The following is a 24,117-nucleotide window of genomic DNA, read 5'->3' on the forward strand; positions in this document are numbered from 1 at the left end:
CCATCCATCCATCCATCCACCCATCCATCCACCCATCCACCCATCCATCTGCCCATCCATCCATCCAACCATCCATCCTTTCACTGGTGCGAGTGTTTCTGAAATTGCTTCTGTGTGTCCTTATCACAGCTCTCACTGCTGGTTCTGTGAGCATAGGTAACATCCACTCCCTGCTCCCTCCTAGTGAGCTGCTGGGTGTTGTGAGGAGAACAGAGCATGTAGTTGCACAGAGCAGTGGCTGAGCTAATTCAGAAGGCTGCTGAGGGGCTGGTCAAGCAGGGAACCTGGAATCTGGGTGAGAATTAGGAGCCAGACCCAAGATAGGAAGCCCAAATTATCTAGCAAAGTCCAAGCCCTATAGAAAGACTAACAGGAGGTTCTGAGAATCAAGCACCTCAGTGCAGACCAAAAGGTGAGGGAAGGACTTGGGCATGAGCTTGAGAACAGTGGCTACCCACACACAGCAGGAGCTTTGGATGGAAGATACACAAGAAAGAGACAGATTCCTAGAATACATATGAACTACCAAAACTGAATCAAGAAAATATAAAAATTCTGAATAACCCAATATCAGTCAATGAAATTGAAAATGTAATCAGAAACCTACCAACAAAGAAAAGCCCAGGTCCTGATGGATTCACAGCTGAATTCTACAAGAAATTTAGGGAAGACCTAACGCCAACTTTTCTCAAATTCTTCAGCGAAATTAAAAGGGAAGCAATTCTCCCAAACTCATTCAGGGAGGCAAGTATTACTCTGAAAATAGTGGTTTCTTTTCAATCCACCACATGACAGAGCTGGAGTTGTGAGTTGCCATGCCCATCCCCTTCTTCCCATGGCTTGCCCTGCTATACTAACTACTCCACTTTCAGAAAACTAACACAACCTCCTCCAGGAAGCCTCCCCACTCACTCTCATCCTGTTCCCCTAAATTCCTATGGGAAGGACTCTTAGTACCATTCAGCACTGCCATAGAGCCAGTGGTCTGTTAGGTGCCAGATAACACACTACTTAGCCTTCTCTGCCTCCTGAAAACAGACCCTTTGTCACTGCAGAGTCCATGGGCCTGCCTTCTACATCTCACTGTACTGCTTACTGTGTGAGCCAGGGCAGATCTATTCACCTCCTTGCCCTCCTCTCTAAAGGCAAATATGTATGTAGGCTGCTTATCACAGGGCCAGCTATTCAGGCCCTGGGCCACTGGAGGGAGCATAGGGCTGGACAGGTGAGCAAGGGGCAGGCCTGAGGGAGGGACCTCAGGTGCCTGTGACTCCAGGCCCAAGTTCTCTCCATCCTGGCACCAGTCCTGTGCTGTCTCCTTTGGTCTTCTGAAATTGCAGGTAAGGGACACTGACTGTGTGTCCAGCACTGCACATGCATCACCTCACTTGGCCTTCCCAAAAACCATCTGGAGTAGTTTCCATTTCTTATCCTGGAACCTCTAGGGCAAATCCGCTCTCCCTGCAAACTTCCTCTCCCCTCGATCAACCCCCCTTCCCCAGCAGAGAAGGCTGCACCTCCACCTCTCCCCAACAGAAGCCTTGGGATAGCACTTAACCCTTCTCCGCACCCCAACCCAACCACATGCCACCCAACCCAGGACCTCCAGGCGCTGAACAGTTCTGCCCTGATCTTCTCACCTTGTTGTCCCTGTGATTCGTCATCTCTCACCTGGAGATGTCTGTTCACTTCCACCTCTCGCCCTCTCCAAGCTCCAGCCAGAAAGAAGAAGGATGGCTACACATCCAGCCAGGTTACCTCCTGCCCCCATGTATAAAAGCCCCAGGTGATCTTGGAATGCATCTCAACCCTTCAACCTGGGCAGCTAAAGTGACCTCTGGCTGCCTCTCAGACAGAGGATTCCAATCACAGAACCTGGTGCCAATAGCCCAAAGAATAGACCCAGGCTCATTCTAATTTTGGATTCTCGGCATACTCTTGGGCACCACAGGGGAGAGCGCTAATGCCCGGCTGCAGCAAGGGCACAGCGCTTGACAACAGGCCGCAGACTTGGTCAGGGTTTGCTGAGAGGAGGCACAGCGAGCAACAATAACCGGCACTGGATTCTGGGCCCTCAGTTGGCGTCCTGACCTTGCCGCTTTCCAGCTTTGTGACCGTGGACAAGTTACTTAACCTCGCTGAGTGTCCGTTCTACTTACTATACAAACACAAATGAAGAAGATGGATAAACAAGCAGCACACTGTAAAGGCTTAACACCAAAATAGGGGCTACAGCCCCAGAAAGTGGCTGGCTTAAACTTTTTCTTCTTTCAACATACAAAAATAGTCATTTCATATCTTCAAACTTCAAACTAAGGTTTAGCAAATATATTCTTTGAAGAGTAAGAAAGCAACTATGTTAGCCCTTGGTAGTTTTTCTGTCTCTGAGATGACTATTCAACTCTGATAGCAGAATAGCCGCCATTAAGCATAACTAAAGGCATAGTCAAGTCTCAATAAAGCTTTATTCGTAAAACTCAAAGTATAAAGAACAAAATAAAGGGTAGGTAATAGGAAACAGAGAGGTGGATTTTTTTTCAAATGGGAACAGGACCAAGAGATGGGAGAAGGGAAACAGGATAAAGAAAAGAATTGAGATGCTCTATGGACAAGTACCAGCCCCCTGGGGAGTGAGACCATTATGCGCTGTAAGCGCTTATAAAAATTGAAAAAATAGAAATGAAAACAGGTTGGCGGCCCAGATTCGGTCACGGACAGGAGTTTGCCAGTGGCTGCTTTAAATCCATGGATTGACTGTTGTCAAAAGGAAGGGGGACAATTGGGTTGTGAAATGTGGGGTTTCCATGGAGTCGCTGCGAGCGTCTACCTGGCAGAGTGCCCAGCGCGTAACAAATCCAAGTTCCCTTCCTCCCTTTGTCGGATCCGCTTTGGAAAAGGGCATCTTAGAGACACCCCGGTAGACACCCCAGGGCCGAGGTGTGTCCACGCTGCCCTGATGTGTAGTAGGCCGGGAGAGGCTCACAGCTGGGACCCGGCTGGCAGACCCCTCCCCCACTTGCCGGCCTCCACTCTGGTGATGCCAGGGACAGAGCTGCAGGGTCCCCAGATGACACCTGCTGGAAGCCTGTCCCCCTGGCTGGGCCTCATGGAATCACAACCTGGGAGAGATGAAGATGATACAGCTGACGCACATTTTTCCCCAAACCTCCTCATCCGGGTCCTCCTTTGATCGGAGTTTTTTGTCTCCCCTTCTCCCTGCTTCCCGGAGCCTGGAAAGGTCCTCTGAGTCTGATTCGCACCCGGCTCTGCCTGTGTGCCTGGAACCTCACATTGGAAATTTCAGAGCTGGGGAGGAAAGGAATGCGCCTACCAAATTAGGCCAAGTAATACCCGTCTTCTCCAGAGGGAAATTATTTAAATAGCATCAAAATCAATTTCCGTGCCATTAAATATTCTGGTCTGTGTTTTAATTGAGACGATTACATATTCTCCAAAAAGAGAAGAGCTATTTGTAGGGCTGTGTTTTCTCCCCCTCTTTCTTTCTCTCTGGAAATGACTAGGAAAGCACCTCGGAGAGATGGAGACCGCCGGTTATCCTGTCTCTGTTCGGATTCATCTTGTTTAGCGCTAACTCGGTTTGTTATTTTTCTTTAAGAAATAAAAATGGAGCTCTGAGAGGTAATGCAGGGCGCGAGGAGCTACGAGCTCTTCAAATAGAATAAACCAGGCCATTCTCTTGTGCTCAAGGGCTTGCCTCTGCTCTTGGCGGCATGCAGTAGGTCTTGTCTTTCACGTCCCTGGAGCTGGCGGGTGTGTTTGGTTAAAGGGATGGGGAATGAAAGCCGTCCTCAACCTGGGCTGCCTCTGGAGACGTCTTTGGTGCATCCTCCAGAGTCCAGGCCTCCCTCTGGCTCCCCAGGGAGCCAGGAAGAAGCAAGGAAGCCCTAGTCTGAAGGGGAAGATGTACCAAACCCCAGTCACATGCAGTGCAGCATGACGGGGAGCGGTCCCACCCTTCGCATCCTGGCTGCCGCTCCTCCCTTGTGGAATTCTTCGTTTCCTGTCTGGCTTTCCTTCCAGGCTCAAGACAGAGACCCTCTGGGCCCACCTCCCAGCAAGCCAGCAATACCTGGAGGGGTGGCAGGCACCAGACACCGAAGGGGCTTGATGAAAATGTGATGCAAACACCAATGAATGAATGAGCCCTGCGGCAGGAGCACTAGCGGGGAGCGAGCAGTTCCTCCAAAGGGATGTGAAGGAGTCTACGGAGGCCGAGGCCAGGACCTTTAGAAGCTCAGCAGACGCCAGGAGGGAGACCACACTGCCAGCAGAGGGAGCAGCGTATGCAAAACCATAGCACTAGAACAGCGCAACCCACAGCTCACAGTAGTTAGTGTTTACTACGGTCTAGGCCCCGGACACATATCTGCCCCTTCAATTTTTGCAACTGCCTTATTAAATGGGTCCTTCTGTTCCCTCTTCTCCGGTGAGGAGGTCACCAAGGTTAATTCTCTAGATTCTCATCTTTCAGGAGGGACCAAAGGTTTCTGGAGGCTTTGGTGTTGCAGGTGGGGCTGGGCCTCTGGTTTTCCACCGCCCCTCTGAAACAGGAAGGTCCGCAAAGCTATAAAGTAAGTGCTGGATGAAGACGATGCTGTGGAGAATCTGAGATCCAGCCGAAGGACTCTGCGCCTCCATCTGTAGCCCAGGGTTTCCCAAATGGAACTTTTGTGGGAAAATAAGCGGAAATATAGATAAAGAGGGCAGTGGGAGAGAATTCATATGCAAATGGCTGGGGAAACTTGCTACAGGGCTTGTCAGACCCGTTAGGGAAGCTAGGTATTGCAGTTGTCCAAGAGGAGAGGGAAGCAGCTGTGAACTCGCTCTTGTGGCCTCCTTCCCAAGGGCCCACGGAATAGTGACCTTGGGGATTGCTGGCAGGGAGATGGAGACATAGGAGAGGTAAGGCAGGGGTGTCATGAGGTCGATGAGAGGGCACTGCCAGGCTGCAGGAAAGGTGGTAGAGGGAACGCGAGGAAGGAGCCAGGGCCTGCAGCCCTGTAGCCAGGGTGTACAAGACGGCAACTGGGGGCCTGGCCCGCATCCGGCCTGCTGCTATCAAAGCCCGGCTCCTTTCTCCTCACAGTGGGTTCTCTGGGGGAAAACCCTGCTTCACACACATGGTGGTATCCAAACAATGCCCCGTTGCTTCTGCAGAGAACAATGGGCCAGCTTTTAGGGCAATTGAATGACAGTGGCATATCGCCCAGGCTATCAATTAGATTCCAATCCAATTTCCTTCTAAAGCATCCTCTGCCTGGGGAGTTCCTTTTTAACATAGAGCAGATCTGGCTGGGGAGGCAGGAAGATGGATGAGCCAAAAGGTGCGCAGGGGCCACGCTCTCAGAGCTGCCTCCCCTTCAGAAGGAACAGCAATCTGGCAGGGTTAGATCCCAGCACAGTTTAATATGATAGGAAGAGCTTTGCGTCCTCCAGCTCCTCCCCCCCTGTGTTACTGAGGGGAGAGCTGAGGCTCATCCAGGAAGGGGCAACTTGCCTGAGCGTGCACCTGATAACTGAGCTTTTCTGACTGATCTCTGGCTGCTGCTCTTCCTCCGTGACATCCACATCAGCAGGCAGAAACAGGTGAAGGGATCCAATGCCTTAATCCAAGAACAAACTGCTTATTATCCCAACTCTCCAAAATAAGGTGGGGGGGTGGGGGAGCAGGGCGCACAGAGCCAGGTTTTCTCCAGCAGCCACTGCTGACCTGTGGGCCGGCTGGGTCTCCCCTGGGGCAGGGGGAGCTCATCCTGTGCATGATAGGATGCTGAGCTGTGTCCTCGGCCACTGTCCAGTGGGTGCCAGGAGCACTCCTGACCCTGATGCAGCAAGCAAAACCATCTCCAGACATGACCAGAGAGTTGAGAGCCACTAGTCTCCAGAAAATCCCAGGGAACAAAATGTGTTTAAAGGAGGGCTGGGACATAAATGCAGGCTGGTTTGTTTCCTGGCTGCCAGGCCCTTGGCATGACCTGCACCTCTCCAAGTCCACTCTGCTCATGCAGAAGATGAGAGGAATAATTTCTCTTCCATGAGGTCTTTGCTCAAAGGCAGTGGATGGAGCTGTGCACTGCACATGAAGAGATGTGGTCAAAGTGTCACAAGACTAAGGACTAGCCAGATAGCTCAGCTGACTAAAGCACCTGCTTTGTAGCAACGGAGTTCAATCCCCAGCACACCTTGCCAGCCCTGCCCCTGGGGCACACTCAGACGGCAAATGAGACTAGGCATGGTGGCAAGCACCTGTAATCCCAGCGATTAAGAGGCTGAAAACAGGAGGATCACTATGAGTCTGATCTGTATAGTGAGACCCTGTAGATCCTGTACTAAATACATTTAATAAATGAATATCACATGACCAAACAGGCTGCCAGCGAGTGCAACTGAGCTAAGGTAAGGCACAGCTGGAGCTTGAGGAGCTATCATTTCCCTGTGCCCAGAACTCCCGAAGCTGAAGGTTCTCAGACACCAGAGGGCACATACGTCACCCATTCTACTGGATAAATGCACAGACTCCTTGGCTCCACAATGGAAAATCGAATTCAGGAAGGTCTGGCTGAGGTCTAAGAAGGCACATTTTAAAGATCACCCCCAAGAGATTCTGCTATAAGCGGGCTTTAAAGCAGTGCTTTTCTGGGAGGGGGGGAGGTTACCCTCAGTTCCAGACTCTGCCTCGGCCCCTCCCACAGCTATCTGGAGGGAGGAGGAGGGCTTACATGAGTGAATAGACCTAGAGAGTGGGCAGGAGGAAGTGTCCCCTGCATTGTCCAATTCTGTCCTAGGGCACTGACCTGGGCATTCACCGCAATGTTCATATCCTTGAGAAATTTGAGGTGCGTCCCCGCCTCCAGCCCACCAGCCTCCTGCATTTATTCATCTGTTACTTACGCAGCGTGACCGCCTCCCACACATATTTTGATGCTCATATCACCTCGCCTCTGATCGAAAATTATGGTAAAACGCCGTCTTGTCAGGAGGCTAATAAAGCGTGTTATCTCGTCTGTCACAGATGCTCTGTTCGATGTCCCCCAAGGCCCCGCGTTAATCTCGCGTGTGCTGTGGGAGGACCGGTAGTGAGTGATCTCTCCCACCACTGCTCCCTGGGAGAGGACGGCCAGGACCCATCCCAGAAGAGGAAGGGAAGGAGGGGCGGGGAGAAGAGCGCCGGGAAGAGTACTGAGGCCCAGCGACCCATGAGTGCGGAAGGACACTTGCCCCAGCATCAGACAGCCCCGGCGCGCAATGCCAAACCTGCTTCCCGAAACTTCATGTTGATGATTTCATTTTTCTGAGCTTCAGTTGCCCCATCCGTAAAATGGAGCCAAAACACATGCCTTTTGTCAGAAGGATGAACAGTGACCTATTTGTGCACCCGGTTCCCCTGGGCACGGTAAGGGCTCAGCTCTCAGCAGCCATCCTAGGAGGGTTCAGGGAGAAGTGACTGAGAAAGACAGTGCACACTTAATTTTTTAAAAAGTGTATTACACCAAAAGACATACTGCCATTACCTGCCCTCAGAATACACTTCCTTGCCTTGAACCCACTTCTCCCGAAGTTGTTGCTGCTTTCTGAACCAGCTTTGGACATCCCCTTTGTGATTGGGAGGATGCGGCCATGGCTGCCTCGGCATCCTGAATCAGCTCAACACATTTCCGACTCATGCTCAATCTGGCATTAGGGAGGGGCCGGAAGCAGTGCGATTGCAGATTTTGCGACTGTGCGCGAGGGCGCTCTGTAATATTTTATGATCCTGCCTTTTATTTATTTGGTACAGGGTCTCATTAAGCAGTACACTCCTAGTGATCCTCCTGTCTCAGCCTCCCCAGCTCTGGGATTACAGGCTTGTGCCATCACACCCAGTTTCATTGGCCAGCTCTGTACAACCGGGGTTCCCAGGCCAGTATGGCATATGGTACCAGAGATTGAACCCGGGGCACTAGGCTTGCCAGGCAGGTTCTTAGTCCGCTGAGCTATCTCACTGGCCCTTGACCACATTTTTTAATCATACCTCCTAAGGACACTCACGAAAGAGCACTTCCAGAACTGCTTCAGAAAGTGCCAGGAACAACAGGGTAAATGTGTTTGAAGCCAGAGCGGTTAGTGGCAATGCGTCCTTCGCTGAAATGATTTTTTTACTTAAACTTTCATTGTATCTGTCGACACTCCTTGCATGATTTTTCACCTTTGCAATGGTGCAAAAGCAACGCGCAATAGAGGCCATACTTAGATGTTTGAATTTTTGTATTTCCCTGGGCGAGTGATGTGGGACCCGGTCGCCACTTGCAGTGTGGTGGGGGAGTAGCAGTCATGGGAGAAGCCATTGACGCCCCACAGCATGCTGTGCTGCTGGGCTGGGGTCTTCGGGAATGCTGGGTACTCCAGGCACTTTCAGCTTACAACACGATTAAGCTATGACGGGCGGGTCAGGACAGCCCCTCCCCCCCCCCCACGTGCAGGAGCGACTGTGTTGCTGCAATGTTCACTAATTCCTGAGTAATATTGGCCAAGTCACTTCGCTCCCTGAGCCTGAGTTTCCTCAACTGTATAAAAAATGTCCCTTCCATCTCTAAAAATGCACCTGAAAACAAGGGGCTTGGATACTAAGAGCAGAATTATCAGACGTTCTGGAGACAGAGCGTAGGCAATAGTCACATGACCTGTGACGCACACACGTGCTTCAGAGCGTGCGAGAGCTGAGCACCCTTGCAAAAGAAATGGCGTGAGGCAGGCAGGGAAGGAGGCAGGGGGCGCCGCTGTGCAGAGGCGCACTTCCAGCCCAGCCCCTCTGAGACCTGCCATAAAAGTGCCCAGGTCCATCTTTCCGGCTCTCTGTGGACCCCTCCTCCTCCTCCTCAGAGTCCCGATCACCATGGGGGTGCTGTGTCTCCAGCGGGAAGCCTGGGGCCCCTGGGGACGCCTGTCCCCCCTCCTCTGTCATACAGACCCAACCCCACCCGGCCTGCCTTGCAGGTGGATGTCCCCACAAGGCCTCAGGACAAGTGAAGCCGCCGCAGGTTTGATTCTCGCTGAGTTAAAGCAGAGCTGCCAGCAACAACCCCATCCCAGGACCTCACGGTCCAGGCACCAAAGGAAAGAGACCGCACAGCCACCGGCCCTGGGAAACGGCCATTGGCACTGAACCAATGTCCGATCGCCCTCGTTGGCCGTGCAGCGGTTTGAGTCTTTACCAAACCATTCATTTGGGGTTTGTGTCTGGCTTCCTTCCCAAGTCCTTGAACATAGAAACCCCAGCCTAAAATAACAATGTTAATTATTACCAGTATTTAATAAATAGCATTTGGTTTCTCTTGCTTGCTCAGCTAGTTATAGCATCATAGGAAAACAGCTGAGTGCATTTTTTTAAAATCCAAATCAGATGTTTTTCCTAAATCTTTGGCAGTATCTGCTAAAGACAATGTGTATATTCCACAGTGACATTCTTGTGGGGAGGCTCCTAACAGAAGTGGGGGTATATGTGTACCAAAACACATGTCACAGAGGGGTGGCTGTTGTGCCATCCACAATAGCCAAAAATGTGCCCATCAGTGGTAGAATGGGTCAGTAGTGGTGGGGTTACTAGGTGGAGTACTATATGGCCATAAAGAGGAGCAAGGTTCCATTGTGCACAATGACAGGGATAAATCTCACAGAGAAGATGTTGAGTAAAAGCAGTCAGATAGAAGAGAGAATGATGCCACCTAATTATCACAGCCCTAGCAGGGCCGGCTGTGAGGGCAGTGAGCCAGAGGATGTCACACAAAATAAATGGCATTCCTCACCTTGGGCTTTCGACAGCCAAAGCCTGGGCCGGAGTTCGGGATGCAGAGGCACGCTTCTCCTCTACCATTAGGGGCTGCATCTGTTCTCCTGCACCAAGTGGAAAGACCAGACTGGGCAGGCCGGCTGGAGGGCTGTCCTTGGCGCACACCTTGCTTCTCGTTCCTCAGCTTCGGGCAGGCATGATGCCTTGGAAGGGGACACAGGCTGTGGCCGCCTCTCCCTCTCCTCCCTCTGTCCTTGGCACACTAGCACCTGGGCTGATTCCTTGTGCAGAGCACAGTTGTGGCCAGCATCATGCACCCCACGAGCACCAGCTGGGACTGTATGAGAGAATGCGTGAGAGAGGGAATGAGTGGACTGTGCTGCAAAAATCAAGCAGAATAATGTCCGTCGGGTGCTTTAATAGCGCCTAAAGTGGAATAAGAGCTAAAGGATAAGTTGGGCTAGAAAGCCAGCCCCTACCAGTGTGTCCTCAGGGATTAAATCTCCTCCCCACCTGAGCTTCAGTTTCCCCACCTGAAAAATGGAGCAAGCAGCAGTCCAATCCCAGAGGTGTGGCGACTCAGCAATAACATGTGTGTGGAGCACTTAGTGTTCCGTCCCCGTTGCTAGGAGATGTGGCTGGAGGTGCCATCAGTGAGTGCCTTTGCTGCTCCTGGGAAGGGGGCAACCAGGGCCCCCACTGTACTGCCTGTCTCTGCCCCTCCCTGTCCTGTGTCACAGCCCCACATAGGCTGAGCCAATCATGGCAGAGTTGGATACTACGTAAAGAAGGATTTATCTGCTCTTACTCTGGGAGGTAGCCCGGCACAGCAGGCGCAATACCTGTGAAGGGGTCCAGATGGGCACCCAGCACTGAGGTGTGCTGTGCAGACCCTCTGCATGCACCCCAGCCCTGCCCGGAATCTGCTCCCACACTGGCCGTGAGAGAAGGGAGGATCTGTGCACAGCCCATGCCTCTGCCCACACAGCCCAGGCATTGTCCTTGTTGGCAGCAGGAGCTCATTCAGCTCTGGGCACAAGTTGGCTAGACTCCAGGGAACAACTTCAAGGCACAGGAGGCAGAGGAAGGAGGAGCCTAAAGCTTGGTACACAGTGGGGTCATCCTGCTCCCAGCATGCACCAGGATGCATCTGCCTTTGAGAACCTTGACTGATCTGGTTCAGGGTAGAGGTGGTCTGTAGTGCATCCCTCATCCCACCTCCCAGTGTGGGTCAGGCTTTTGGGACATGACTAAGGAATAGGGTGAGGTGAGGTGGGGTGGGGTGAGGTGCAGTGGGATACGGTGGTATTGGATGGGAAAGGTAAGATGGGATGGAATAATGAACTGGGATAGGTGGAATGGAATGAGATAGGTGGATAGGATGGAATGATGAATTGGGTGGATTGATGGATGAATGGGATGGAATGATGGATGTACGGATGGGCAGATGGATGGATGGATGGATGGATGGATGGATGGATGGATGGATGGATGGAATGGTCTGAGATGGGACAAGAAAAGCTAGGATAGGACGTAGGGAAGGAGTTAGAATGGAGTAAAATGAGATGGAATAAAATGAACATTTTGTTTCCTATCTGGAGCCTGAATCATTCCTGGGGTTGACTTTGAAAGTCAGCAGGTATATCCCTGACATGGACAGAGTCTCCTGAGAGAGCAGGGGAGAGGGGACAAGTAGAAACTAGCTCTCTCCAAAACCCCAGAATTCTTAGCCAGGTTCTAGGACAGAAGCTGCCCCTTAAAGGTATCAGATCTGAAATGGATATCAGATTTCCATAGCTGTTTCAATTATGTTCACATACCGGCCATCAGTTAGTTAGCCACATTGCTTTGGGCAAGCGACTACACTTCCCTACACCTGTCTCCTCCCCTGTGGGATGCGGCAGTGCCCCTCTCCCAGCTCAGTAAATGAAGTGCTCCATGAGGAGACCCTGTCTTGAGGCCACTCCCCTCCACGGCCCCCATCACTGCCATCATCAGCGGCGGCTCCAGCCTCTGCTTCCCTCCCATGTGTCAAGCCTTGTGCTCCTGTGTTGGCCTGACTGTGGGACACCAGCAGCCCCCAAGACCCTCTCCTGTTCAATAGTTTTCTCAGAAAGACTCCTCGAGCTCACAGATGCTATCACAGCCGGGACTGTGGCTTGCGATGGGGACCGGCCACGGCCTGAGCCCAGGAAAGAGCAGCGCACACAGAGAGCAGCAGCAGGCCCACCAGCAGGCGTCTGCCCAGCCGCGTTTCACAGGCAGCCTTCCCTTGCCCAGGGTTGGTGCCATGGCCACGGTCACAGAGCACTACCCCTCGAGAAGCAGCACTGCCCTTGGCTCCCAGCTTTCTCTTGAGGGCTTGGCACACAGGCCTGAGCCACCTGCTCTGTGCTTCACCTGGGCCTCTGGCACCTTCCGGGGTCAAGGTGATACCAACGTCAAGGCACCACCTTGAATCACAACTTTAGTGCAGACCATCTAGAGTGGCCAAGGCCCCTGGGGGAAGAAGCACTCATCAGGAGGGATGCCACAAGGGCCTAGAGCCACCTCCCAGGAGCCAAAGGTGAGGCCAAAACTGATATTTGAATGTGCAGGGTGTGGACAAGCAAGACCTGCTGAGTCTCCTCATTTGATTGATGGGCAAACTGACATCTGAGGGTGCTCTAGCCCCTTCTATACAATGCCACGGTGTTTGCAAGCGCCCTGTGTATGTCCTCCTTCAGACCTCGGGTCAGCTCCTGCTGGTCCACAGTACCTCATGTAGTGGAAATGCTACGCAAACAGCTGCCCTGCTGTGTCCTCGTGGGAATCGTGCTAAAGAAGAAAGCAGTCTGTGGCTCAGCACAAATGCAGGATTGTTTTCCCTAAGTACTGTGGCTCTTTATTGGGTCCTCAGGTGGAGAGGGCTGACTTGCTGTCATTTTTCCTATGATTCTGCTTACGGAAAGGACCAATGATCCTCGGCTACCCTCTGCATTGAGGCCCTGAGGTGAGGATGGGCTTTCCGAGGTCACAATGTTAGTTCCTGAGGCATCGGCTGTGCCCACCCTGAGCCCTCCTGTCACAGGCCTCAGTTTGCCCATCAATCAAATGAGGAGGCTGGGCCAGCAGCCTATCTCTCAGATGCCCCTGGGCTCTGGCTTTGAAGAAGTTATTCTCTTGCTATTCTCCTCACTCCAGTCCTCAGCTGAGACACTCGTTTTCTGCTATCTTGGGGGACACAGGTATGCTGTCTCTTCCCCGGGGTCCTACGAATGGGGTGCCCTGGGGACCTTTCAGCAGAGCAGGTCCTAGGCTCATATGCTCACCTCTTCTAGGCATGGGCTTAGGGTTCCAGGGCCCCCCAATCAAATCCTGCCGGGCCAAGTATCAACTCTGACATCTCTCCTGGAGCCTCAGTGTCTTCTCACTAAAATGAAGAAAACAAGAATTACTTCTCCTAGGAATTCTCTAAATCTATCCCCCAAACAAAGCCCCTGCTATCTGAGCTATTTCTGAACAGAGAAGCGCTCCCATCTCTGCAACAAGACAAATTAACCCTCGGGTTTGCAAAGAGCTTTGTTGACCCCTGCATGCTCCATGAGGAACACGGCGCTCCTCACCAGGCAGAGGTTACTGTCCAAACTACAGAATGGGAAGCTAGGTTTCCGGAGACAGAATTTGCTCAAGGGGGCAGAGCCAGCCCTTGTGCTCTGGTCTCCTGATGTCCAGGATCTTTCCCAGCTCTGAGCACACCTTCGTAAGCATCCCAGATTGCTGGCCTGCTCTGTGTCTGCATCCATGAGCCCGAGCAAACCAATGAAGAGAAATGGTTAGCTTCCTCCCCACCAACTGTCTGGATTCATCCTTAGTCATCTACACCAGCTTATAGGTAATTGAAACTAGACAGAGTTCCCACCCAGGGCTTCCTCTCTTCATTGTCTGGCCTCCCTCCCTCCCTCTGTGACTCACAGAGTTTCATGTACACAAATAAACCGCACCATTGCACCCAGAGGAAAGAATGAATTGGGGATGGAGGGACAGTGGGGGTGGAGGTGGAGAAAGAAAGGAGTGTTCGAGTGCTAATCAGCTGGCAGAAATGTCAGACCCAGGCAGCCAGACTATTAAGAGACACAGGGTGAGATACACCTGTGTGCCAGCTGCAACCCAGCTGTCTTCTCAGGAAGGATGGAGGCAGCGCCCAGCCGATGTCCAGATGGGATGTAACTGTATGTGAATGAGTGCCCAAGGCTTTCTTCTTTTTTAATTTTTAAATCTTTTATGTATGTATTTATTTATTTATCTGGTACAGGGTCTCACTATGCAGCTTGGGCTTGTAATGATCCTCCTGTCTCAACCTCCCCAACTCTAGGATTACAGGCATGTGCCACCACGCCCAGTTTCAGTGGCCAGCATAGCACACCCAGGGTTCTGGGGCCGACACAGCATGCAATACCAGGGATCAAACCCATGTCCATGCACTTGCCCAGGCAGGTACTTAGACCGCCAAGCTATCTCCTCAGCCAAATGCAAGGCTTTCTGAGCTCAACCTGAGGGACAGAAGAGGCCCATGGGTGGGGTGGGAGCCAGGCAGCTTACAGAACACAATGTCAGATAATTACACTGAAGGCCCCCCTCTAGCCTGTACAAGCTTGCTCCTCCTCCCTGGGCTTCTGCAGCAGACTCCAGAGGGTCCCGGATGGCTCATGCACATGTTAGGCTTGCTGTGCTATTTGGGTTGGCATGTACAGATGATAAAATTTCCCTTCCATCCACTGTAATAGTTTGAACAATGCCAGAAAAATGAAAGGACCAAACAATGAATTCCCCAGCCCTGCTTCTGCCTGTCCAGATGTGACAGCACCCTTCCCAATGCGTGTGAATGGGACAGGCAGCTGTCATGCTTTCTGCTTGCACTCTGAAGCAGGCTGACCCGGAGCAGAATTCGCCTACTTCATGACAACTGGTATGGGTGGGACACCCCTCATTCAAACTTCTTGGGACCAGAAGTACTTCAGATTTCAGATTTGCTCAGATTTGGGGCTGTTTGCATATACAGAATGAGGTATGCTAGGGTTGGGGCCCAGGTCTAAAAACAAAATGTTATGCAATAATTTTATAAAAGATTTAAAACAATTTTGTGCATGAAGCCAGCTGCAATGGTGCAGCATTTCCCATGTGTGGTGTCAGAGCTGTGCTCAATCCTGTTCCAGATTTTGGAACATTATGAATTGTCATTGTATTGTGTAGGCCACTTACAAGTCTGTAGCTCATCACTATAGAGGTGGGCTTTGCCCAACCTGTGGAGTCCTATTCTCTACAGTGCAGACACACCCATGATTCATTAAACAACTATTTATTAGGGGCCTAGTGTATGCTTGGTCCATGGCCGTGGAGTGGATTTTAGGAGACAAAGATAAACAGGATTTACACAGTTCTTGTCCCCCAGCAAGAAAGGCAAGGAGAAGCCAGGCAATTGTGACAATGTGAACAGTGCTTTGACCTCTTTTGGGTCTTGTTCAGAGTTAAGAAGAATAAATTCAAGCAGAGATAGCAGCATGTACAAAGGCTGAGCAATGTGCGCACTCCTCAATTTATGAGCAAGTTGCATCCCGATAAAGCTATCATAAATTGGAAACAAATATCATAAGTCCAAAAAGCATTTAGTCTGCCTATCCTGAAGTATTAGCTGTTTGCTGTCAGATCATATCCTGTCTCATCTCATCCCTTCTCCTCTTTCCTTCTTTCTCTGACGAATTGAACAAGTAGTGGTTGAATTTCTCCTCTATCAAAGTCTCTACTTTAGATGGTAGGAAATGTTACAGTGAACAAAATAAATCAAGTTTTATCTGTTTACCTTTCACTCAGCTCTTCTTTAACTTAGTTCTCACTGAGCACAAAGACTAGTGCCCCGCTCACAGGCCTATAGCACAGAGGTCTGGAGGTCGCCAGATGGCTTCCAAATGCCCAGACATCCTGCACATAGGGTGTGCAGGGTTACAGGAGGCGGTGCTCATGGGTGGGGGCCACGTGGTGGAGAGAGACAGTGAGCAAAGAAACAAATCCCCAACGTTAATTGAGATTGCACTAAGGTCTCTGAAGGGAACAGGATACAGAGAACTAGCTAAGGAGGATCTTGGCAAAGGACAGCTGAGAACTAAAGGGCTGGAGGGAGCCAGCCAAGCAAAGACATAAAGGAAGAGAGTCCCACACACGTGTAAAGGCCCTAAGTTTACAATGAATTTAGAAAGTGTAAGAAGAAATGCATATGACCCTCCTGGAGTGAGAGGAAGGAAATGGGAAGAGATGGTGGAAAGAGAAGCCCAAAGCCAGACCCTACAGGCTCTGCTTGCTGCCCTTAAAGGGGGGGGGGGGGGCTTGATCTCATTCTCAGTGTGATGGGAAGGCATGGGTGAGTTTTGAGCAAAAGAGATATACAATCTGATTTACATTTTTAAAGAACTACCCACTTATTGCCAATGATTTTTCTCCAACTTTAAACTTCAAATCTGATCACTTGATCATTTCTAAGAGCTCCTCTGACATAAGTCCTGACTGCTAAGATCCACATGGGGGGTCTGGAAGGAAATCTGCAGAGCCACATTTGTCTGTTGAAGGTACCGGACATCAGCAGCCCCTTGGCATCACCCAAAAGCACGTGCCTGCTAGAAGAGCAGAGTATGCTAGGTGGAGTTCTGAAGTTTGTGTGCATAACCCACGTGTGACACCTGAGGACACGAGGCCTGCTCAGGAGGGTCCCCAAGTCCCCAGCCTGTGACCACCCAGACTGAGCATCAGGAACAGTCATAGCTCATCTCGCTGGTCCTCCCCTCTGATCTTAACTAAAATAGTCACAAGGGGCTCAAACCGAGGGGCTGTACTGGTATGGAGCAGGGCTGTAGATCCGAGCTGACTCTGCACTCCCCCAGCCCTCCGACACTGGGAGCTCCAGCCTGGTCCCTTCCACAGACTTGGCCAACATTGGGTGAGCAGTGGGCTTCCTGCCTGCTCTGGAGCAAGTGCAGTAAAGCAGGTCACAAGCTGGGACCAATGCTGGGCCTGGCTTCCAGAAGGCAGCCAGTCCTGAAGAAAGCCAGGGAACTTTTAAGAAGTCACTACACCTATGTCCAACTGCCGGAGACCCCAATGTAGCTGGCCCAGGCAGAAGTCACCAGAAGCAGAGCAGGAACAAGCTGGAGAGCAAAAGCACTCTCACAAAAGAGTTAGGGGGTCGGGGAGATGGCTCAGTAGAACAAGCACTTCTCTGGCAAGCGCAAGGCCCCGAGTTCAATTCCAGCTTCTGCAAAAAAAAAAAAAAAAAAAAAGGGATGGTGGCCAGGGGGTCTCTCTCTTTCAGGAAGATGAGCTTTCCTTGCAACCAAATTGTTAAGTACTTACATCTCTGGCTGAGCAATTCTATTAAGACAGATTCCTGCAGAAGTTGCATGGCCATACTCAACAAAGATGGATACTAAAATAGGGGGAGATGAGAAAAATGACAACTATATAATACAATCATCAGGAGACAGATTTAATAGCACAAATATTGCTTTAATGTAGACACTTAAAGAGAATCGAACTGTTATATATGCCCTGTCATGGAAATGTAGCTGTAGTGGATGGTAAGCGAAGACGACCAGAGGAATTAAATACTATGCAGCAGTGAGAATGAATCAGGAATGACACTATCAGCATGGGTGAATCCCAAAGAAGTACCAATCCAAAGGAAAAGAAGGGGGAAAAATCAACTTCCAGGAACATTCATACGAGCTGACAGTATTTCTATAAAGGGTTCTGTGTTATACATTTCATACGTGCACGAACTCCCCGCAATAAATGTAATCATTATGTACTGCAAGGATATACAAATTTTAAAAATAAATAAGAACAGCAGAGTTTTAAAGCCTGCCCCACAGCACCATACATAGTTCAGAAATATGCATATCTGTGATGAATGCACATAAACATAACAACAGTAGTAGCGATGAAGCTGCTGGAATGCATGCGGTAAATGAAATGCGAAATGCTCAATTCAGGACAGCAGTTACTTCTGATGGGCGGAGAAGAGCCAACATCTCAGGCAGGGACAAGCACAGGTTTTCTGCACTCATTGTACTTCATTTCTGAAGCAGAAGATGTGCATACACAGGGTCTTTGTCGCCTTAATCATCCGCTCTTTCTGGAGGACTGAGTTGTTACACAATACATTGCTCAGAGAGTGGCAGGGCGTTCTGCGCTGAGCGATCAGCCTATGAATGCCTGGACAGGGAGAACACAGCAGCTTCACCCGCACTGCCTAACAGGCTGCCTTGGGAGCGCTGCGTCTCCAGGGCATGACTCTGTTTCTTTCTCTGATGACCCCCAGCGCTAAGACTGGTGTGACCACACCCTGCACGATGGAGCAGCCAGCTCCAGGGAGTCTCTTTGCTTAGCAGTGGACCATGTCTAACGCAAGGACAACTGTGACTCCTACACTTGCCCTCCTGGGTGCCATTGCACATTACACCATAAATATACAATATTCTACGTCAGTCCGATCACTTGGTGATTAAGCAAGACCTCATTAACTCAAGTGCCACTTAAAAGGCAGAGTCAATTTGTGCATAGGGCAGTGGAGAAAAAGATGCTTATTCTTTCAGTTGCATGCATGTCAGGTATTCTTTAAGGTTTTTAATGAACTACTGTATAGGAATATTTTTTTTTTGGTGGTACCAGGGATCAAACTCAGGACCTTGCTCTTGTCAGGCAAGCACTTATTCCACTGAGCTATCTCCCCAGCAGGAAAAATATTTGAAAATGTGGAAAAGGAAAGAGCAGGAGAAACAATGAGAAAAGTGCCTGACTCTCCCTCTGCCTGGCTCTGCCACCTTGGGCACTCTCCCTCTATGCCTTGATGCTTTTGTGTGTGTGTGCATATATGTGGGGCTCTCTATAAAATGGGGAAATAAAACTGTCCTCCTCTCAGGACTCCCGGGGAGCTGGGATGAGCCCCACGTGAAGAGGCGCTTTGTGGGTGTCAGTCACCCCATGAAGGCCAGCATAGCTAGCATGGGTGTGCAGGGAGAAGGCTACAATGAACCAGCAGATGAGGCTCTGCTCCACTCACCTGCCCCTACCTCTGACCCTTGGCAGGGGCTGATAACGTTTGTCAGAACTGACAGCCTTCAAGAGAGTCCAGATGTTTCTGGTTTTATTTTTTGTTTTGTCCATTGTGCTCAGCTATGACTTTTTGAGGCTCAAAGAGCCCTGCATTGTTACTGCTATTACAGTAGCATGCTGTGTGCCTGTAGGCAGCTATGTCCCCTCTCCAGATCTGAAGTTCTTTTCTGGCCAATTTATCCCCATTGTCTCTGCACACATTTTGGTCTTTAAGATGTGATCTTGATCTTTTGGGTTTGTCTCTTTTGAAAACAAACCAGCCAGTCAGGATGGGCTTAGAAGGTCTTTACTGGGCCAGGGGAGATGACTCAGCGGAATAAGCGCTTCCCTGGCAAGGACAAGGACCTGAGTTCAATCCCTGGTTCCGCCAAAAAGAAAAAAAAGTCTGTAATGTGGAACTTGAAGGTGCTAGAAATAACTGCTAGATTGGATATTTGTGAGGATGGTTAGAATAGTGACTAACATTTCTGTAATATATTTACCAAAAATACATGCAGTGATTCAGCCTCCAGCCCCACATCCTAAAAGCAACTGCTGTAAACAGTCCTGTGAGGACAGAACTGTCACTGCCACTAGGAAAGTACAATCCAACATACTTGTGTCTCAGCAGCCCCACAAAGTAACCACATCACTGGATGCCTTCTCTGGGTCTCTCAGCCACTAGGTTCAAAAGCCAGTACTGGTGTTCAGCACCTTTTGTAAATATTTCCCATTTAAGAAGTAATAAGGGCTCTTTTATATATATAGTTTTGGAAAATGTCAAGTAAGAAGAAGAAAAATATCCTGCCTGTTCCCACCAGCCACCATCGCCACTAGCCAGGACTGCCCTCACTGCACCATTTCTGCAAATTGAAATACGACTCTCTGCTCTGCACCTTGTTAGAGATTGGCTGTTTCTAGTCCTTTCCTCCCGGGCCATAGAAGTTTATATCTTCCTCTTCTTGCTGAACATGATTCCAGAGGCATCCACAACTCTGTCTCCTTGCTTCTGTGGCAGGGTGACATGAAACTATTGTACCAGGAGATGCTACCCTACCGTACGGAGCTTCACGCCTCTCCCAGTCATGCTGCTACTCCTGGGTACGTAAGGCACAAAGCTTTGGGTGCTACGTCTCCTTGCTTTTCCTACTGCAGTGGAGCACTGCCCAGTATACACTCCCATCTCCCCATCAAAGTTAGAAAACAGGAGAAAGAGACAGAGTCAGAGACAAAGAGAATTAGAGACAGAGACAAAGAGGAGAGAGAGAGAGAGAGAGAGAGAGAGAGAGAGAGAGAGAGAGAGAGAGAGATGCTCCCTCCCAACTTCCATGACAGGACGTGTACTCAGTCACTGTCTCCATTTCTCAGCTCCATCCTGATATACAGAAGAGCAATATCCATATGCATTTAATTAAAACTCCATCTCTTCTTTCAGATCTCTGTATTTGATTATCTGTGTGTGTCTGTCACCCTAAATTCTTGGTGGTCAGGAACACATCTTAATAGTGCTGAGTGTCAGTCGAGAAGAAAGTTGCTACCCCGTACTGTCACTGGTGGGTGGAAGGATGGATTGGTAGATTGACAGCATCAGAAGATAATACCACATGTCCATGACAAAGGAAGGATCAGCCAAACCTGAAAACCAAGACTGACATTTTTAAGAGCTCTGAGAAAAAGGAGTGAATTTAACTCAATGGTCATTGGGGTTCCAGGAAAACCGGTCCATTAGAGCAAGTTATTAAGTTTCTGGGTCTGTGCAGTGCTGGAATCCAATTTAGACTAATTCTCAGTGGGACCTGGCTTTGCCTGATACTCACCTGGCTGACATCCCAGCTATAGACGAGGCCCAAAGGCAGCTCTACTGCAGGCCACAGAGACCCACTCAACTGTCTTGGACTTGGCTTCGAGTGTGGAGTCGACAGCAAGATCCCAGCCTGCATGGGACCTGGGGAGGGGACAGTGGAAGCAGGGATGTATCTGGAGGCTGTAAAAGTCCCCTAGACTTACAGATTTTCAGGGGGCAAGTGCTGGATCTCCACCAGCCGTTCTTGCCTCCTCAGTGCTTTGCATCGATGGTGGTTGGCTCCTGCTTACCCTGGGGATGTAGAGGGTGGGAGCAATGGCCAAGGAGGAGAATCAAGCATGGCTTCTCTTCTCCTACATTTCTTTCTGTGTGACCAGCAACATTCTGATCTTGGGAGTCTGGGAACCCACCCCCTACACCTGGGGCACCACAGGCCTTGGCAAGAGCCGGAGCCACCCCTGCTTCCCGCCATGCAGCAAGTCAGCTCCTGAGGAGCTGCTCTGATCACCCTGCGAGGGAAATGCAAAGCCGAAGTTCAAACAGCCAGCACCTCACCTCAGTTAGAATGGCTGTCATCAAAGAGACAAGAACTACCAAATGCTGGTGAGGATGCAGAGGGAAGGAATTCTTACACATCGCTGGTAGAAATGTAGATTAGGGGCCGGGGAGACGGCTCAGTAGAATAAGCGCTTGTCTGGCAAACACAAGTACCTGAGTTCAATCCCCGGTTCCGCCAAAAACAAACAAACAAACAAAATAAAGAGTATTTCAACAGAGAATACATTTAAAAAAAAAAGAAAGAAAGAAATGTAGATTAGTTCAGCCCACTGCGGGGAAAGTACAGAGGCTCCTCCAGAAACTAAAGCTAGATCTACCATGCGATCCAGCTTTCCTATTACTGGCTATAAACAAGGTTTTCCTCAGCTGGCAGGTAAACAAAGACAATATGGTGCATGCACACAAGTGCAATCACACACACACACACACACACACACACATACATACACACACATATACACAACGGAATAATGCCATTAGGCCTTAAAAATAGTGACATCTGTCATTTTTCAGCAATCTGGGCAGACCTGAAAGATAGCATTTTACCTTAAATAAGCCAGACACAGAAAGGCAAATGCCACATGTTCTCACTCATTTGTAAAACTAAAATCATAGAGTAGAATGGTAGTCACTCGAGACAAGGGAGGGTTGGGGGAGTAGGGATAGAGGGAGGGTAGGTAGCGAGTACCAAATGCAGTTAGTCACACTAGGGATCCATCCTAGTGTGCTCTGGCATGATGGGGCAATTATAGTGCACACAAATCTATGTTTCAAAATAACGGGGGCCGGGGAGATGGCTCAGTAGAATAAGTACTTGCCTGGCAAGTGCAAGGGCTTGAGTTCAATCCCCAGTTCTGACAAAAAATAAAAAAATAAAAATAATCAGGGCTGGGGAGATAGCTCAGCAGTCTAAGTGCCTGCCTGGCAAGTGCAAGGACTCGGGTTTGATCCCTGGTATTGCATGTTGTGCCAGCCCCAGAACCCCAGGCAACAAGCTGGCAACCGAAACCACACATGGTAGCACAAACACATAATCCCAGCGCTGGGGAGGCTGAGGCAGGAGGATCACTACAAGTCCAAGCTTCATAGCCAGACCCTGTGCCAAGTAAATAAATACATAAAAGATTAAAAAATAAATAAACAAAATAACCAGAAAAGAGATTTTCCAATTTCTAACTTCCCCAGACCACAGCTGGAAACTCAGACTTGGTGAGTCTGAATTCAGGATTTGGTAGAGTATCTCCTCTGGGAATTTGACAAGCAAAAGAAAAGGCACCACTGAAGCTGAGAGGGAGACAGCAAGAAGCAAGACCCTGTATTTCCTACAATAGCTAGTGGCATGGCCTTTTGAGGCCAGGAAAGCCTCAAATTAAAACCCAGCTTTGCTGTGACCTTAGAAAGCCACTTCGTACACCAAAATCTCAATTTATTCATCTGTAAAATAGGTATAATAATTTCTACCTAATGAATCGGAGAATGAGCTCAACGCAATAACAAAAGCATTTAACACATGCCTGGCAGCAATTGGGCACTGAATAGAGCAAACAAAATAAAATATTATCAATATGATTATCATTATGGTCATGAGGGCACTGTGCTGCTCTTGGTCATCTCTGTGTGCAGGTGACATGACAGGATGCACCTCTCCCCCATGCTTACCACTGAAGGAACTGGGAAGGGGCGGTGCTCAGGGGCCCCCAGAGAAGTCATCAGTCAGTGCCTGATTCAGCAGAATTAACCGGTAGCTCTGAGAATAACTGTCAATTACCTGGTTATTTCTAAGCCAAATAACATCAGAGCTGGAAGGGCCCTGGGGTCCTAGCTAGTGTGGCTGCCCAGTCAGCACTCGGGGAGCAGCAGAAAACTTGCAAGGTTGTGCCAGGGAGCAGTGGCCAAGCCAGAACCACCGCTAAGGTCCCCCCCCCCCCCGGCCTCAGCTGAGCTCTTCATCAAACCGCAGCTGGGCCTCTGCAGCTGGGGGCCCTCACCTGTCACCCCTGGCTCTTCTCGTCCCGTGTCTATTCTCAGAGGCAGGCCCATCAGTCATTGGATAAAAGCCACAGCAGCACAGAAGCTGCAGTTCCTTGAGCAACCTCACTTCCCGTCAGATCTTCTGAGGTGGCCAGAATACCGCAGCCCTGCAGAGGAGGGAGCTGAGCCTCGGAATGGGGATAGGCTCGGCCAGGCTCCCTGGGCTAGGGACTGTGGCAGGCAGGGCTCTAACCAGGTGATTTTACTATGAAGACAAACCCCTACTTTGGACCAGAAAGCCTGCTTGTCACCTGAATGACCTTGACCCACCTTCTTACAGCCCGCAAACGTCCCTGTGGCCCGGGAGTGAACACTCCCTGGAAGCCAATCTGTATACAGCACATTCGTCGCTGCCGGCTGCAAACTGTTGCCCTCTATAGATGAAGCTGCTGCTGCCAACTCCATGAAAGTAAATGACCCTTCGCAGCCGCGGCTGCTCAGATAAATTTAACTGACAGCGCCGAAGGGCCGGGAGATGGGCTGAGTGAGCAAGCACCTCTCTATAGGAAAAAGACGCACAGTCTTCAGTCCAAGGGCCTCTGTCCCAGTTGTATAGCTTCTCTCTATGTCTGCCCCAGCCCACAGAGGGTTGGGGTGACAATGACCAAACTTGTGAGGGCAGCTGGCACCTACTTGGCACTCACAAAGAACGAGTACTGTCCTCCCAAGTGCTCTACAGGCTCTGACGACAGCCCCAGGAAAATGGGGAACAGCGGCCCCAGGTGACAGCGGAGGAAAGCGAGGGTCAGAGACCAGAAACCAGGACCCCACAAGGCCTCAAACAAGGGCACAAAGCTGACTTCCAACACAGTTCTGC

General features: G+C 50.2%; 1 protein-coding gene across 1 annotated transcript in view; it reads left to right on the top strand.

Moving 5' to 3' along the window:
- The window catches only part of Sez6l (seizure related 6 homolog like), a 243,023-nt gene that overhangs the window by 151,804 nt on the left and 67,102 nt on the right, over positions 1-24,117 (top strand). The gene's annotated exons all lie outside the window — the stretch shown is intronic.

This window comes from Octodon degus, unplaced genomic scaffold (assembly GCF_000260255.1).
Source record: "Octodon degus isolate 3935 unplaced genomic scaffold, OctDeg1.0 scaffold00021, whole genome shotgun sequence".
NCBI classification, from domain to species: domain Eukaryota; kingdom Metazoa; phylum Chordata; class Mammalia; order Rodentia; family Octodontidae; genus Octodon; species Octodon degus.